Below are 15,929 nucleotides of genomic sequence, written 5' to 3'. Positions count from 1 at the left end.
CCATGCAAGCACAGGGAAAACTCCACAAAGAAAGGCTCCAGCTGGCTCATGTATTTGAAGCATGTGACTGTGAGCTAACACTTAAATGTAAAACTCATATATTTCTATACTGTGTGAGCCATCCACATTTCCATCTTTCAGGGCACTACGTACTTACAGCTTCTTTGCTTGTCACTTTATTGGTCTAACAGAATTACAGTTCTTCGGTTATTCCTCTATTGGCTCAAACTGCTGGCAGGCATCCCATAATCCTCTCCTCTATTATATATGGTAAAGGCATGTATTTGTATAGCGCTTTACTAGTCCCTATGGACCCCAAAGCGCTTTACACAACCAGTCATCCACCCATTCACACACACATTCACACACTGGTGATGGCAAGCTACATTGTAGCCACAGCCACCCTGGGGCGCACTGACAGAGGCGAGGCTGCCGGACACTGGCGCCACCGGGCCCTCTGACCACCACCACTAGGAAACAGGTGGGTGAAGTGTCTTGCCCAAGGACACAACGACCGAGACTGTCCAAGCCGGGGCTCGAACCGGCAACCTTCCGATTACAAGGTGAACTGAGCCACGATCGCCCATATGTGTTTCATCTTTAATACCTGCTAGTAATTAATTCATTTTCAAGGAGAAGCAGAGGCTAAGCAAGCAGTTTGGGTGGCAGTACACTGTGCACAAACAGACCCAAGAGATTTCTAAAAGTGGGTGTGGAATTTATCTCGCTCATCCAACAATACCACAAAACAAGGTGGAAGGAAATTTGGTGAACTTGGGAGGCTAACTGCCAACAGGAGAACAGTAGTATGCTGTGCAAGACAAAGGAACAAAAGTATTACATTACTTTTCTTCTTATCTTGTGTGTCAAAATTTCCTGGTAGTGTTTTAGTCCCAGTTTTTGTGACTACCATGCACTTTAAATAAATGATGGCTATACCTCCTAGGTCTGAAAAAATGAAGCCATACAGCCAGCTATGACTGACAAGTGACTGGCACGCTTGCTATTGTATGAGCCTGCGGTGTCCTCAGTTTCTCTGGCAGAACCATCGCTCGCTCATCATAAGAGACAGGGCTGGTGGGCTTGGGACAGAGAGCAGGGACTGCTTCCAAAAATTTCCCCCATGGTCCTGCTGTAGTATGATGCTGTTGTAGCATGTTATACTAGAATACTCTGCGTTCTTACTGGATCACAAACATTTGTTTTAACAAATGCAAATCTGCACTTTGATTGCTATATCTCTTAAACTGTTGCTGATATATTTAGGTTTAATATGTTAGAATACTAACACTTGCTAATTAGCCCAAAACATTACAGACACAGAAGTACAGACATTGCCGGTGGGTAAATCCTTAATTTTTTAAGTTGAAGTTCATAAATCACAACAGCAGTAAAGGGTCTAATTACTTATTTGTAAGAATAAATGTCAAAAGTGAAACCAAAAATAGTTTGGTTCTAAGCCTGTCATTTTCTACTGATTATCCAAGTTCAGGACATTCTGTTTGGACTCCCTTGGCCCAGAAAATATCACCCTGACTTTTAACCAGTTATGATGTGTAAGCATGTTTGTAAAATCCTCTGCACTCTACAAGTCAATCACGAGAATTCAATTCAGTCATAGCGCTGAATCGAAGCTTTTGACCCTTATAACATGGAGTGCCAACTCTTTAATGAGCACATAGCAATGTGTGTATAAAAAACATAAAAAAAACAGCTTTGTTTAATTATTTTATTCCTGACACTGGCGCTCTGAGAGTCACTTCTCTTTATGGATTTAACCATCTGAATTCAACTAGATAGAAGCAAGTGTTGCATCAGCCATCATCAGTGACTTAAATCAGTGGCTCATCTCCAGCATGTACACATTGCACAGCTAGCATAAAATGTAAAACTTGCTGAGTAATCTAATATTGAACATGAACACCACAGGCTGCTCTGCACAGGTGCAACATTACCGTAACTGAACCACAATAATGCAAACTAACCAGTTTAGTCTGAACTGATCTGTAATGGCCTATTATAGTAGTATAATACTTTCATTCAACTGTACTGTTCAAACTGAAAGAAAAAAACATATATATAAATACGGAAAAATACAAGAGGAGACACAAAAGCTACACAAATGACAATTAAAAGGTAGATAGTAAAGATGTGTCTTCAGATGGGTTTTAAAAATGTCAAGTGTTGGAGAGGTCCTACACAGCAAATCCAGCATGTCCAAATTAACACTGTCAGATTTGATTTCAACACTATTAAAGTGTCTATATGGGTCCACACCAGAGAGTGTTAATTTAACTCTTTTTGGAGAGTTGGTACGTTAACTCTGATTTAGTGTTAAACACCAAATCTGTCTGGAGTTGATAATTTAACACTTGGTGTTAAGAGTTTATATATTAACTCTCAAAGAGTATTTTAATTTAACTACGTAAGAGTTATCTTCTAATTCATTCTAAAAAGCGGGAATTTTACTGTTCTGAACTTCTAGACATTTCTTTTGGAAATAAACATTTACTAAAAAGACGCAATGGTTTTTGAAAAACATTTATTCTGAACTGTGCACCACAATTTCAAAACATTTTCTGAAAGATGTAACAGTATACATGTTCTCTCTTTCATTAGAATTTTGTTTATCAAAAGGTCTGACATAGGTGAGCTGGTAAATGCAAATAACAGCATTCTCATCACTTATTTCTTCAATACAATATGCATGTCCTTCATTCATCACTTTGTGGAACTTCAACGCACTTCTGCTCTCCCCCATATTCCATCTTCACAAGCATATCCTGTGCGGAGACTGAAAAAAAATTAGTTGACACTAATTAATGGCACAAATAATCCAGTAAACAATTGCAGCACAGTAAAAAACAAAAGGAATCCTCTTTGAGCCATTACTTGTGTAAAGTATTTTCCCAAAAGACAAGGACACAGGCAACAGGTAATACTGAACTAAATGTAAAACCTCAACCTTTTTCATTTTTACCTAAACCGTGTGCACAAAACTCTGGAGGGATCTATGCTAACGTAGAATCCAGTCAGGACGCCTGCTACTGCTGTTTGCTCGTTGTTTTTTTTTATGGGCGATCGTTTTCAGGCTTTAAGTAGCACCATTATACCAACATTTCACATTATTGTTTTAGGTGTATTTGACCAAAAGTTTGACTGAAAATTCACATGCAAGCTTTTTTTCAAGGCTGTGGTATTTGCCCGCAAACAATACCTTTCAGCTAGCTAAAACAGAATATTATGCTATCAGCGAGCAACATGGCTAATGCCTTTCACACAGCTTTGTCTCAACTCCAAAGAGCCACAGAAGTAAAAGCTAATAATAATAATTGAAACAATCTTTGAAAAAATGACTTACCAAGCATGGCAAACAACTCAAATATGTACAGCAAAATGTTCTGAAACGGCTTCACTTCAGCTTCGATTGGAGCCTGTGGTGCTGGGGGCGGAGTCTGTGAATTTACTCTGTTGGTGTCATAGCCCATGTAGGAGTTCAGAGTTAAGAGGTCAAGAGTTAATGTTTCCATTGTAACACCTCCAGATTTGACATAGAAACACTCATTTTTAACACTCGATTTTAACTACTATCATTTTACACCTCAGAGTTACATTAAAAGAATGTGACTCTACTTAGAGTAAAATTAACTCTACTTTTGCAAGAAGACTATTAACACCAAAACATTTAACACTTTTGAATTTGCTGTGTAATTTGAAGAAGCAGGGTGTTCCAAAGTTTAGGTGTAACAACCGCAAAGGCTTGGTCTCCTCTGTGTTTTATTCTTTTTTTAGGAACAACCAGAAGCAACCGATCAGCTGACCGTTTGGAGTGTGTTAGTTAAAATTTCAAAGAGGTAAGGAGGAGCTAATTCACTAAGAGACTTGAAAAAAAAACCCAATAAAATCCATCCATCCATTCGCTTCCGCTTCGCCTTTTCAGGGTCGCCTATCCCAGCTGTCATAGGGCGAGAGGCGGGGTACACCCTGGACAGGTCGCCAGTCTGTCGCAGGGCCCCCAATAAAATCTCTAAATCAATTCTAGAATATACTGCAAGCCAGTGCAAACGAGCCCAGACTGGGGAAATATGGTTACGTTTACATGTGCTTGTCAAAAGTTGGTTATGAGAGAGCAGCGCCTGTCTGATACCAAAATAAAGACTATTAGAGTCAAGCCTGAATGAAATAAATGCATCAGTTACTTTCAGCAGATGACAAAACATTCTTAATGTTTGCAAGGGCCCTCAGCTGGAAGATTCTGGCTTTTTCAAGTGAATTTATTTGTTTCTCAATCAAAGTTCACCCTCAAATATTTTGCAAAGGGAGTTCTTGAGTTTTCCAAAGGGCCAAGGTCACCCTTGGCCCTTTGGAGAACCAGGGTCAGAATGAGGGTCAAAATGTCCAAATAGTACAACCTTTGTTGTAATCGTTCACATTCAAAACATTTTGTGCCAACCATGATGTTATGTTGTGAAGGCAGTCCAGCAAAACAATTAAATAGGCTGTAGAATCCTTTATAAGAGGAAAGTAGATTTGTGAATCATCGACATAACAGTGGAATAAGATTCCATATTTTCTGAAAATTGATGCTAATTGCAGCATGTAAGGGGAAAAGAGTAGGGCCAAGGATAGAACCTTGAGGGACTCCACATGTAGGGGGCCAGATGCGGACGAAGAGCCACCAAACTTAACAGAAAAACTTAAATAGGAACTAAACAATTCAAGGGCAGTTCCTTTAATACCTGTGCAGCTCTCCATTCTCCATTCTCTAGAATACCATGATCCACTGTATCAAATGCACCGCTCGGGTTTCAGGAGTTAGGACTTTACATGCAGCATTTTACATTTCAAATTTATCAAATGCAACTTCCTGAACAGTTTTTAGCTTTGCAAAAATCTTACTCCTGTCTCCTGTTTTTTAGAACGTTCTCAATCTCTAAAAATGTCAGATATTAACATTTTTCCCTGTCGTAAATAGAGGAAATGTATAATTTCCTATGAAGACAAAGGAAACAATTTGTGTTATGGTTGCAACTTTGACATCTGTAAGGTGTAAGGATGACCATATGATGTAATTTCTTTTACTATGGAGCAAGTAAATCCATGTGGTAGATACCTATCTCTTAAAAATGAGTTTTTCCTTCCCACCTTCACAAAGTGCTTGCTCATAGTGGGTCGCTTGAATGTTGGAGGTTTCCCTTGAATAATGTAGGGTCTTTACAGTATAAAGGGCCTTGTGGTGACTGTTGTTGTGATTCAGTGCTACAGAAATGAACCTGAGTTGAACTGAGCTGACTGAATGCAGCACCTGTGTTAGATAAGAATGCACCTGATGCAGAGGAATCAGCTCTGCATCATGTTACAACACCTGCACCTGTGAGATTAGAGGAAACCAGATGCACCACCTCACATGTCTCAGACATTTTGGTATGTAAATGAGGGGAGAGTATGAGTCTGATAAAGAAACAGAGCCACTCTTGTGCACAGCAAAAGCTGAGTCTGAGGTCTGAGGTGATTTAGTTCCTCTAGGTGCTATTGTTTATTATAACAGCTGGATTGGTGGTTTCCTAATTACTGGAAGAAAACTGTATTTATTATTTATGAAGTTTGATGTGCAAACAAAGAACTCTATTTTAATTTGCATTTTTATTTGGTCTATAAAGCCAAGGGTGTGTATGTATGTGTAATGACTACGTGCATTTTTTGTTCTTGCATTCAATTTCAAGTCTGAAGGATGTTGTTTCTGTCATGGTTCTCAAGATCTGGAGAGGTCGTGGTGTGTGTGTGTTTTTTGTCTTCGCCTCTCCCACCAGGGCGGAACTGGACCTTGATTCCCTGCCTCTGAACCCGCCCTGAACACACACCTGTGGCTCATTCACACTAATCCTGGATAACTACTTAAGTTGGCAAGAGAGGCTGTTTCCTCGCTGGATCGTCACATTACCTAGCATCAGTGTAGCCTAGCCTTTGGAAGTGCTCCTTGTGATCACCTAGAGTTTCCTCCTAACGTTGTTTTTCTCTGTGTACAGGCCTTCTAGATTCCCTGCCCGTCTTCCCTGCCGTCTGGATTTCTGTGGATGTGTGTGAGTGAGCGTGAGCATTTTGGAGTGGACATTCAGAGTGAGTTGTGGATTAAGTTGAAGAGGAGCATATGTACCCCGCCTAGGACCTTCCCCTCGGACCCCCCTCCACCCCCTGGAGCCCCGTGTTATCTGTCTCACTGTATACATGTATATATTTTCACTTGGTGCCACACTGTAAATAAACCCTCACCTTCTCTCTAAACTTCAGAGTCCTGCGAGTGAGTCCTCTGCCAAATAATCTGTGACAGATTCTGAATATTAAAATCACATCGAGTTTGTGAATACTTACTTAATCCATACAAGAAAAGTTTTATATGGCATTGAAAGTTGGTCCAGGAAGGAGCTTAGCTCAGAAGAACTTTGGGCACAAAGGCTTTCAGGATTAGATGTGACATGAAGATGTTGTTTTCAAGGATCTGTCACACAAAGCAGGATTAGTGTGTTACCAAAGTTAAGTTAGGTTTATCCGTGGCTTTTCTGTCTCGTAACAATGACATAGTTTGAAGCTAAACTAACTTGCTTAGGCTGTGTGAACCAAATCGTTAAAATGCTGTGAACTCTTTGAAGCAAAAAAAAAAAATCAGAGCGTACAAAACAAAGGAGGTGATTATTTAATGTCACGTTTCTTTCTCTCTCTTTTTACAATTGAAAAAGAGTCATGCTAGTTGAGTATATTTACAGAATAAACTTCATTGTTGCATATTAAGTGTGTGATACTTCTCCACTGGAGTCTTGAGAGTAACTGAAGGAATACATCAGCTCAGCCTTTGAGGGACACAGAGCAAAGCAAACTTTGTGAATTGAAAATCCCCCGCTGCCTCAGTGTGAAGACATCATACTGTATTAATGAAAAAAATCCCCATGGAGCTTTAATGACCTGGCAGTGATAAGCCTTTTTTTTTTAACACATGCAGTTTTCCTCCTGTTCTCTTTTTGGAGCCTGGCAGCAGCCGCATCTAGTTTTTACATTTAAAGATTTGTTATGCTAGTTTAAATGCACTTTGATCACTATTTGTTCTTCTTTAAAGACAGACTTACTTATCCACTTCTTTGTGTGTCCTAGTTTCACTGCCTTTTTAACTGCTTTCTGATATAACAAAAAACCAACATTATTTTGTAAGATGACTCCGTGCTTCTTTGTTCCATAAAACATGTGTATTGTTCTTGCCTTTCTATAGATCTGTGCTTCAGTGCATGAAAGAGGAGCATTTGTTGCATCCATTTGTCCTGTGCTGGCTAGATTGATTGGGTTTCATTAGGGAGTATACATTGAAAGCTATTTCTTTTATACCATATGAGAAATTATTTGATTTCAAGCACATGTTCGTAGTCGAGAATTTTCACCTTAGATCTGTGGTGTATAAATAACAGCCTCAAATCAACACTTGCACAAACAGGGTTTTAAATTTCAAATGTAAGAAAGAGATATGCCAACATATCAAAACAAAACGGCAACAAGAAGGGTGCAGTCAAATCTTTCTAGTATTACCACAACTGCAACAGCAACGTGTTTTAAAAGCACCAAGAATTCCAGTACTGGAACCAGTATGATAAGTCTACAGTGCATAACAAATGTATATTGTTATATTGGTAAAAAAAAAAATACTTGTACTAAATTATTTTTGATTAAAAAACTTGACATATTGGTGTATTAAGAATTAGTAAATTGCAAATAGAATATTTTGGTAGCTACCACTAATAATAATTTAGGGCAGCTATGGTATAAAGCAGCGGTCCCCAACCCCCGAGTCATTTAGTACTGGGCCGCGAGAGTGAGACTCGGGTGTGAAATGTATGGTTTTCAGGGGTTTTATTGGTTTTCAGCGTTATTTTGTTATCGTTTTTTTTTTTTCGTTAACTCGGTTTTCCTGGTTCTTTTCATGTGTGTTACAAATAAATCTTATTTTTTCGGTACCAGTACTAGTTTTATTTTGTTGTATTTATCCACGACACCTTAAAGACCGGTCTCTGAAAATATTGTCGGGCACAAACCGGTCCGTGGCGCAAAAAAGGTTGGGGACCGCTGGTATAAAGCCTACATTGGATGGTGGTCCAATATATTTAAGCATCATACAATACTACAAGCCTAAAGCCTCATCTCTGCCTTTATTCTCTGTTGAAAACTACAGTTGGGTCAAAATGCATCACTTCACAACCAAGGGTTTTTCACTCTACTAGCTTTATGTTGCACCTTACCAGATGGTTACAGTCGGTGTTTGCAGCAGTAGATAACAGTTTCTTGTGTAATCATAGTTTGCTTTTCATAGCTACGTTCTTGCCCGTTCACACAACATTCACTGTAAAGAAAAATACCATATATAATGTCAGGTTAAGTCAAGAAAACATTACTCAAGTTATTTTCGTACCTCTTAGTGCAGTAGAGATTACCCAGTAAGTGCTCATCTTTCATATTGTTTACTTGAGATGATATACTTTTTGTTTGTCGCTCCAGGCTTTTTTTTTTATGTTTAACGGACCTTTCTCTCTGACCAGCTATAACAGCACCCTGTCTGTGTTCAGAAATCTCCTGATTTACAAATTAGGCTCTGAGCTTTTCTTTCCTGATTAAGAAAACACAAGCTACTGCAGTGCGGACTACCGCTGTGCCTCCCTCTATGTAGCGGGAGAACTTGTGAGTGGGATGCAGAGGAAGAGTGGGAGCTGAAGCTGGAAAGTAATTTGTGGATTCAAAGATTTGCACATACTGAATCAGGCAAAGGTGCAGACTTACACTGAAGCCCTTGTATAACTCAATATGTAATTCTGAAGAACCGGCAACCAAAGCTGCTGGAGGCAGATTAAATGCAGAGCTGAGTGAGGCTGGTTGTTTGAAAGTAAGGAGGTTATGAACTCTAGGCACAAGGGAACAAGGTGTTACTTCACTTAGAAGAAAGACTTAACTTACTCAGAAGTGGTCATATCGACAGCATCACAGCCACGTAGGTGGAATGAAGAATCTGGTCACGTAGAAACAAACACACACAGAAACATACACACTACTCCAAAAAGCATGTGAAATTCTTGTTTAATGTTACAATTGCCCTCTAAAACTAAACAGGAGAAAAAAGTAGAGCTTACTAGAAACAAAATAACTGCATAAAATAAGGGTTTCCAGATTCAGAAGCAGTACTGTCAAAGAAGGATAATATAAAGATGTACCAAAACACTACTCAATTAGTGAAAATATAAAATGAATGTGTGACCTGGTGTTCTTCACTGATGGACAGGGGCAGCTGGAGCATGAGTGTGCAGATTTTAAATTCTGTGGGTGGTGGAACTAATAGAGTTGGTACGTTGTTGTTCCTTGGCAGTTTTGCTGTGATATTTATGTGTGAAAATCTGGAGCAACATCATTCTGGCTTATGTTAGATGGTAACAGCTCTCTAGCCACTAGAAGCTTCAAACTTATTAAAAGTATGTATTAAATCAGTCTTACATCTATGTTACATTACAAATAAAAGTTTAGTTTTTCAAGTTATTTTAAAACAAGTAAACTAGCACTTGAACAACGTGAAGTTTGTTTTACATTACCCTTATTTCCTTCTTCTCATTGCTGTTATCCAGTTCCTATTCTATGGTGCTAAAAGATGTAATAAATAATTCATCCATTCTCTTATCCTTTTCAGGGTCATGGGGGGGGGGTGAGAGGCAGGGTACAACCTGGACAAGTCACCAGGCTAACACATAGAGACAGACAACCATTCATACATATGGGCAATTTAGTTACCAACTACAAAAAGTTGCATTTCCTGCGAAAATGCTGTGTGAATGCCATGTAGTAGAATCTGAAAACAGCAGAAGAAGGAGAGCTATCTGTTGAAAAAAGGTGTAGAAGCTGAACTCTGCTTTATTTGAAAGACTACACTGAAGAGTGTCAAGAAAGCAGATTACATGCAAGCAGGGAAGATGTGCAGCATCTGTCCCATGTGGTACTCAAACCCTTGCCACTAGATCTTACAGCAGCTGCGCATCCCACTGCGCCAAACCAAGATATGATGAGAGGAAAAAAATGTGCACTGTGCAGAAGAAGCTAAATTGTGCTGAAAAGAGGTGAAAATGCTGAATGTTCAGCAAAAAAGAGATAAGGAACCTGAAAATTGTGCTGAAAAGAGGTGAAAAGGCTGAAAATTGTACTAAAAAGAGGTGAATCAGCAGACTTTCTGCTGAAAAGAGGAAAAGAAGCTGAAGTTTGTGCTAAAAACAGCTTAAGAAGCTGAAATTTGTGCTGAAAAGTAGTGAAAACTGAAAATGTTGCTAAAAAGAGGTGAAAAAGCTGAAATTTGTGTGGAAAAGAGTTTAAACAGTTGAAGTGTTAACTGAAGAAAATGTTGCCATAAGCGGGATTCGAACCCGGGCCTCCTGGCCTGAGAACGGCTTCTCATCTCACTGAGCCAAAACATGGCTCAGTCTGGCAAGCAAAACTGGTGATCACACTGATAATGTGGTCCCTGTCAGCAAAATGGGCCAAAAAATGACACAAAAAGCTGAATATCTCAAAAAGTATAAAAGTTATCATCTTGTGCAATTTAACTCAGGGCCTTCTTGCTGTGAGACAACCGTGCTAACCACCGTGCTAACCTAAATGAATAATATTTATTTAAAATAAATAAATAGTATTATTAAAAAAAATAACAATAATAATGAAGCATCACAACTTGAAGATGGTTTTGGCTGCACCCATTGGATTGCTGGTAGAAGTCTCACCCTTGGTGTCATCTGGTGTCTTTCCACTGCCTTCCTATGTCTGCCTTGTGGGCGGAGCCTTGATTCCTTGTTCTGCTCACCTGCTATTCATTGACAGCAATCAGGCAGATTGTACTTAAGACCAGCATTGTCATCCATTTGGTCAGCTACCTCATGGTAGTAACCACTTAACTTCTGTGACCTCATCAAGCACCGCCTCTGTCAGTGCGCCCCAGGGTGGCTGTGGCTACAATGTAGCTTGCCATCACCAGTGTGTGAATGGGTGGATGACTGGATATGTAAAGCGCTTTGGGGTCCTTAGGGACTAGTAAAGCGCTATATAAATACAGGCCATTTACCATTTAGCTCACCTGCAGCTCTACAATCTGGACGCTGGTTTCCACAACACAATCCTCTGCTTCACTCTGCAACTCATTCACTGGAACCTAAAGAACTCACCACTCTCACATGACTGTCCTCCTGGCGACCGTCTTGTTAGGACTATGGAAAAAGTAAGGTTGGAACTTCATTCGTTCATTCACCACTCAAACGCTCACCCAGCTAGCCCCTCCAAAACCTTACACTGTCCACCTGCAACTAAGCTGCAAATTCAGAAGGAAACGTCTCACCAGTTACCGCTTTCCCTACACTAAGATTGTAACTACACTGTTACAGTGCCTCAATGGCAGAGATTCCTCACCATGTACTCTTGTCTTATCACTGCTTATCGCTCTGATTATAATAAAGCTTTTGAAAACCTTACCGCTGTTCAGTTTGTGCCTGCACTTGACCAGAATTTTTTTTTTCACGTCCAAAGCTGTAATAATATTTCACCAACAGCTTGTTGATTGGAGAGTCAGACTGTTAATGTCTTCACCAGGACATCTTAAAGATCCTCAGTGGGATTAAGGTCTGGACTCTAAGGTGGCCAAACAGTGTTTGAAAATGTCTCTTGCTCTGTGAAGACCCTGCAATGGGCCAAAGCTATTTGGGAAAAGAGGGGGGGAATCCCTTGCATTTTAATTTTTTTGTATTTAGGAAGTGTATTAAAGTACAATTTGGAAAAAAATCAAATGTATTCTGTGACTGAAATACTGAAACGTTTCCACAGATTCTTTAAGATTCAGTTACAGTTTTGTCCACTTGTCAGGTCTGTTATTGAAAATATTCAGTTAAGTGATTCATCATCAATAATTATGTAATGATTTATAACATATGATGTAATATAAGCCCAGCAATTGCATCAATCAGAAAATGAGTGTTACTAAAATAGACCTGCAGTACAGATAGTCTGCTGTTTATATACAGGTTGCATAAAACCATTCGTGACTCCAGTGAGCTCCATGAACTCTGATGAATTGCCTCAAGTGATGTCACTTATCATTGGTTCTTGCTGAAGACTACAGATTTCAAAATGAAAAACAGTCTGGGGGAGTGGAGATAGACAGATGTGAGCTCAACAGACCTCCGTAGCCCTGCCATAATCTCTGCTTGAGGCTACATTAGCCGTCACGAGCGTACCATACCAAATATATAACCGGACTGTTGGTGACTGAACCACAGTGTAACATAGATTCAAGATTTTGACAAGTAAAAAGAATATGTGGAGCAAAAAAAGTAAAAGTCTCCATTGTAATGACAATGAGTGCAATGCTACTGTAAATGAGTGAGTTTTTCATGGTTTAACTTTTTAAATGTGTTGTTGGAAGCTAGCTGGAACCTGATGATGGGGCACCGTCAGCTTCAAAGATTGGTGAAACGACTACTCTCTGCAAACACCGTTGAACCCTCTGTTCAAAGCCAGAGTTCTGTGCAAAATCTGCTTAATTAAAAAAGTTTTTCATCAGGTTAATTGCTCAGCAGCCCCCCGAGCTATCACATCATGAATGTTTCTTTGGCTTTCAGTAAGCTTTTCACCAGGAAGTAGCAGCATGTTCTGTCACCTTTTGGGAAAAGATCTATTGCAAGATATTGATTCAGCCAGTGAATAATGAGCAGTTCTGCAGGAGTATTACTTCATTTTAAATAATTAGTCATGCAGGCACTAAACATCATCAAGTTAGATTTCGCTTTAAACTGATTCAGTAATGTATAAATCTTTGCAAGTGCTCAACATCCAATTTCTCTGACCTCTTGCTTCGTTCGTGTGCTCAGATGATCGCATTTTTCTTGCTGTCTCAAAGATCAAGAAGAAAAATAAAGAGGCAGCGGAGTATTTTTCTGCTAAGCTCAATGACTTTGGAGCCCACTTCCGTTAGCTAATTCTTCAAAACTGAAAAACTTCAAACCTCAAACTCAAATGCAATCCATTTCACTGTCACATAAACCTGTCTAGCTTCTGGTTGACATTCTCCTCCCTTTCACTCTCTTTCCTTTCCTTCTTCTACACCCGGCATTAATACAGCCACTGACTGCTGAGAGCCAAATCTTTGGCTGCATCATTACAGTCACAGGCTGTCTGCTGTCTGTATGACAGTGTGTGTTGCTTACACAAGGCTCCCTGAGTGTGTGGGGCCTGCTAAGTGTGCTAGAGTGTGTTCAGCTGTCTACTTGTCTTTCTTCCCTTTTAGGCACCTGCTGCATTTCGCTGGTTTAATGTGGCAGTGATAGCACTTGTCTCCTTCTACCTCATTACCTTCTCATCGGCCTGTCTTATTTTCTGGTATAATTTTCAGTATCCAGTCGTGTTTTATTGTAGCATCTGTTGCAACCATGCACTCAACTGGAGCTTGGATATTGTGGCAATGGATCTTAACCATGTGGCTACAGCAGGAGAGAGCTCACATGCATAGCTGAATAATAAAAACATCATGAACAATTTCTGTGGAGATGGGCTCTGATTCCTTGACAGGTCTGATCAGAACGGTGCCTATTTGCAAAAAAAAGTATTCTCAGAAAGATCAACTGGAAGAAGACCCTGTGACAGATGCAGCAAGACTCTGCAAGGATTATGCATCCCATCTGGTCTCGGCATGTCTGAGGATTTATCCGAAAATTTTAGCATGTGGCTTTTGACAAAGAGGTGTAGGCTACCTTAATCATGCTGCTGCCTCCATGACCTTTACCCAGATAAGCATAATACGCTAAAAGAATGCATTATGCCTCAGGTGAGAAAGTTTCAAGGATGTCATGTAAGTACTGTCTTTATGTCTGGTGGTGGAAAACTTTTTAAACAGGGAGATTATTTCACCAACAATTTGAGCTTAGAGTTGTGTCCTTTAAAAAGGGTGAATGGGGTCAGAGTGGAGAGTGGGTGTCATACAGAAGCTTTCAGATGATGAATTAGAAGAAGAGTCATACTAACAGTTTCTTTCTTTGAAAAAAATATTTTATTATAATATTTTTTAATTAAAAACATTGCACATTTGAACAGCTACTAGCTGCCAGAAGCTCTGTCTTTGCATTTCATGCATTCAGGTTATTGACATATGCAACAAATGTTGGAATGTTTGGAATTTCAATGAGTTTTATTGACCAAGTATGTGTACACATACCAGGAAATGGGCTCCAAAGACGACACTGACAACATCAACATGACAAAGGCAGCAACAACACATATAGCATATTTATTTGTCATTTTTTTGTAATCATTTTAAGTTTCATGCTGCGGGTTTTGTTTTGATTTTATAATTATTCAAGTCTCCCCAGTATTTTCCTGTCTCTGTTCCCTTTGTCTCATTTATGTGCTTTGCTTTTGTTCACTGTTGTTGCTGTCATGTTTCGTGTGAATCGTCTTGCTGCATTGCTTAGTACACAATTAGGCCCAAAATTATTCATATCCCAGTTGATTTTTTTTTTTGACAGATCAAAGGTATTCTTGTGGAATATCATAAATACGTGACATAAGGTTGTAAGAAGTACATTCAGATACATTTTTAGTTTATTCAATAACTTTTAGTGTTTTATTTGACAGAATTACACTCTATCAAATAAATTGTCCCTAAGACAGTCGTTGACCCACTATTGATCAGGTCTTAAAAATCTGGGACTCTCAACAATTGCTCTTAGAACTGAAGAAGCTTCTTGGATGAAAGGTGAAATGTCTTCAAGAAACTTAAAGAAGTCCAGTTGCTTTTTTTTTAAGCTCCTTAGAGTACCATGACCCTAATGGCTGAGAACCTTCATTGACATTAAAGGCTTCACTTTTTTCACCAAACAAAAGCAATATCTCTGTGCTTAGAGAGCTCCATCTGATAATCAAAACTTTAGCTCTCCATCCAGTCTATATACATTAATCCACACCACTGTCATTTACTGTATGGCTTTTATAATCTGGATAGAGTGGTTCAAAACTGCCTCAGGTTACCAATTCCATCCCCATTTGCAATAGAAAGCATGTGGCATCTGCTGTGCACGTAAATATAAAGACCTGCGAGGAAGGCTGGAAATAGCTTCACAATATTAATGAGTAGTTTGATAGGCATTATATATGAGTGTGTGGAGTACCTGCGCACACAGCACTTTCAGTCCAGTAATGGCAGTTATATTCCTTCGGCAGGATAAATGACTGTCTATGATTAGGTTCTATACTATGGAAGTGATGTAAGAGAGGAAGGTCTGGTCTGGGACTAAAAATGAGCAATGAGGCCATTTGAACTTGCACAGGGCACTCATAAGTTATTTGAAATTATTAGTGAGTGAATCAGTGGCATTTATACAGAAACTCGGTTATGGCTCTGAGGCCCAGCAGCCAGCATGGTAGAAATTTGTTCACTTGAAATTTCAATAAAGGTGTTCATGTCTTATGCTCAGCTATTTGCTGAAATAGTTGAGCATAAGACATGCCACAGCTGGAGAAAAGGTTTCAGATGTTACAGCTTGCCATTTTTGCTTGTTTGTTTACATTTTTTGTAACTTTTTAGGTCATGAACAAGCAATCTGGCATTATAATGAAACTCGTAGTGTTAGCCCTGTGGCAGTAACAAAGTCAGCTTTGTTGTGAGTTCTGTTGTATGTACAGAAGATACACAGGATTGAAATACTATTCCCCCAACCCACTGTGGGAGCAACCAAGGACTTAAATATATATATGTGTGTTTGTGCATTTAAAAGGTATTAAAGTCTACATATGTTGGGGCAGTATATACACATTATCGTACAAAAAAGAAAAACCAAACAGCAAAACAAAGATATCTGTGACATGTATTAAGACAGCAACAGTCCTTT

This window comes from Simochromis diagramma, unplaced genomic scaffold (assembly GCF_900408965.1).
Source record: "Simochromis diagramma unplaced genomic scaffold, fSimDia1.1 OVJJ01000603.1, whole genome shotgun sequence".
NCBI classification, from domain to species: Eukaryota; Metazoa; Chordata; class Actinopteri; order Cichliformes; family Cichlidae; genus Simochromis; species Simochromis diagramma.
Note: the sequence above shows the minus strand (reverse complement) of the source record.